Raw genomic sequence first — 3,085 nt, forward strand, 5'->3', positions numbered from 1 at the left:
GGCAGATGCTGGCCCTGTTTGCTGCAGCACTGTGAGCCTAGCACGGCTTTTAGCAAATAAAGAACCGGAAATCAGAAGTAAGCTTCTTGCTGGGAGTCACAGAGTGGCGGAGCTGATTCACTCCCCATCAGCTCTGCATTCTTTTGCCCACTTGGTAGAAATCAAGAAGCTAAAGGCAGCTCTTTTAGGATTGAAGCCTGAGCAAAAGAGTATATATAGTACTTAGCATGAGATTCTCAAACAGACCTGTGGGTAATGTTTAATGGCTTAGCTGCTGTTTGCACAGGTCATTGAAAGTTGCTTCTCCGTGGGTCAGGATTTCTCCACAGCTTTCTTTTGATCTTTGCCCTCAGTGTTTGATCTGCTGCTGCATGCTGGTTACTTTGTATTAGAGTGGTAGAAAGGAAACAGATGTGCTCACAACTGCAGACCTAGGAAAAGTTGTATAATGGTCAGGCTCCCAACAATCTCCATATCGGGAGATCGGAGAGCTTCCATGCAGGAAGGCTTCTTTACATGGAAATAGGTGGTCAGAACTAAAGAAGCTTCCTTTAAGGGGCGTGGGGAGAAGGGTTGGAAATCAGGCATTTCTTGTTATGTCTCGATTGTTGCCCACCGCCCGAGATCTTCAAGCTACGTGCCCGCGAGTTCCCATTTGGACTTTTCAATCAGAGGTTACAGCAATGACCTCAGAATGGAGGGCTACTTCATCTTGGTATTGTCACCCAGTTTACGCAAGATACAGGCAGCATTATCACCATGCAATGCTTTGGATGCAAAGCCACCAGAATGCCGGCAGAAAGTTGAGGGATTCCTATTTCACTTCCCATGATTCTTCCCTCATGGAGTTCTTCCCTGGAACCCTCTTGCTTATGAGGCTTGGCATCCTTGGAACTCTCAAGGCCAGCACATGGCACGGCAGGAGTCTCCCTACAGCGTTTCCCATCTCAAAAGCCCTGGGCAGCCTCTGCATAACAGCAATAGAACCCAGACATCCACAGGAGAAAATGAAGCACTGTGTGAAGAGGAATAGCTGGAGTCAGATTCAGATGATGAAGTGGAGCGTGACCTGAGCAATATGGAAATCACCAAGGAGCTCCGCCAGTACCTTGCACAGACTGAGAAGCGCAGAGAAGAGAGATGGCAGTGACAGCAGCAGCTGGACGTGGAGCGCCTGAATGACTATGTAAATGCGGACCATGGCCTGTACTTCAGCCACCACAGGTCAGTGGAGCCCCCATCTGAGAAGCCCTGGGAGCGGCGCCAAGCAGAGATGAAGCACTTGTATGGGAACAGTGCTCCCAAGATCCTGGCCATGGAGGCTGCTATGCAGTGGAGCTTTGATAAGCACTGTGACAGGAAGCAGCCGAAGTACTGGCCTGTCATTCCCTTGAAGTTCTGAGTCCTGGGCACCGGGACCCTAGGCGATGCCTTACAGTTCTTAGCCTTTCCCCCTTTATTTCTCTTGGACATTTTTCAGAGAAAAAGGCCTGTATACTGGTATACTGATATAATGGTCTCAATGTGAACAACCTGGTCAAGGCAATCTGTTGCCTCTTCCAGCTTGCCTGCCACTGTAGAGAGCTTTTGGGGGCTGCTTGGCAAGAATCTTTCCCAGATACAGAGCTCTGAAACCTACAAAGAAAGGAAGAGAAAGGGAGAAAGAAAGAAAGAAAGAAAGAAAGAAAGAAAGAAAGAAAGAAAGAGGAAGAAAGAAAGACAGGCATTGTAAGGGTTCCAAAATCACTGAAGAAAGACCCAGACTCAGATAGTATGCAAAAACAAAGAGCCTTTATTCTGCAGAAATAGCTAGCATGCAAGCGTTTCTGTTGTTTCCAAATGTCAACCCCTAACAGAGACATTCAAAATCCTTTTATAACAGGACTGCTTAATTGCTTCTGAAAGAGATAACAGCAGACTTCTAAAACTTAGGGCATAGTCTAAGGGGTTACAGATACCATTAACCAAAGGTCATAAAGACGATATACACCACAGGACCCCAGGTGCAAAAACAGGAGGTAAGATAATTGACTGAGTTTGTCTAAACAAGATTTTAAGGATGGCTTAGTTATAGTTTTAAACTTTCCATGACCCTGCAAGTCAATGACAAATGGTGAGTGTTAAGCCAGATGTTCAATGACTGAATTTATGTGCAGACTCGCAGTGAGCTTTTTCTCCACTGGTACACTTGCTCTGAATGTCGTACAAGTACTGAGAACGAAGGGTAGAATTAAGTTCCCTTTCCCTGCTCTCCCTGAAGCTTCAATCTAAAGAAGCTCAATTCCCTGGAAGCTTTACCTAGCCTCCTTTTCATAAGAACTCAACAGGAGAGAAACCACACACAGAAAAAGACTTCATTATCTTACATATTTGAACCCATTATGAGGCTGACTAGCCTTTAATTTTCATGTAAGCCAAACATTCAACCAATGCTCAGTCTACATATTTTAGGGCACATCTCACACCTGGGTCTTCACAGATGGTGACTTGAACAACCTAAAGTCCTCTTTCAGTGAGGTCTGTCCGAGGGAAGCCTTGGAGAGTCTGTTTTCTCATTTCATTCTTTATATTTGAAGACTTCCCTTAACACCTCCTCATACTGAGTTTCAGGATGTGTAAGGAAACGGGCTATAAAACTGCTCAGTCAAACACCCTGTGGTATTCTGAATAAGAATGTCCACCCCTATAGGCCCATATATATGCTTAGTCACCAGGGAATGGCATTGTTTGGAAGAACTAGAAGGATTAGCTCTCTCTCTCTCTCTCTCTCTCTCTCTCTCTCTCTCTCTCTCTCTCTCTCTCTGCTTGCAAATCAGGATGTAGCCATCAGCTTCTGCTCCAGCATCATGCATGCTGCCATGTTCCCCACCATGAAACTGGACTAAGCCTCTGAAAACTGTAAGCAAGCCCCCAGTCTAATGGTGTCTTGTATAAGAGTTGCCGTGGTCACTGTGTCTCTTCACAGCAACAGAACAGTGATTAGGACTCAGCCATTAAGCCATGGCTTGGCTGCAAGTTTCTCTGCTTCTGCATTCAGATCACATAAAGTTTGAACCGTTTCTTCAACCTTCTACTCCTCAGTACT

The 3,085-nt window shown here is 45.6% G+C and overlaps 1 pseudogene; it reads left to right on the forward strand.

Moving 5' to 3' along the window:
- The first annotated feature begins 596 nt into the window (after nucleotides 1-596).
- LOC117723667 (gem-associated protein 8 pseudogene) lies at nucleotides 597-1,402 on the forward strand (annotated as a pseudogene).
- The last annotated feature ends 1,683 nt before the right edge of the window (nucleotides 1,403-3,085 follow it).

This window comes from Arvicanthis niloticus, chromosome 19 (genome assembly GCF_011762505.2).
Source record: "Arvicanthis niloticus isolate mArvNil1 chromosome 19, mArvNil1.pat.X, whole genome shotgun sequence".
Lineage (NCBI taxonomy): Eukaryota > Metazoa > Chordata > Mammalia > Rodentia > Muridae > Arvicanthis > Arvicanthis niloticus.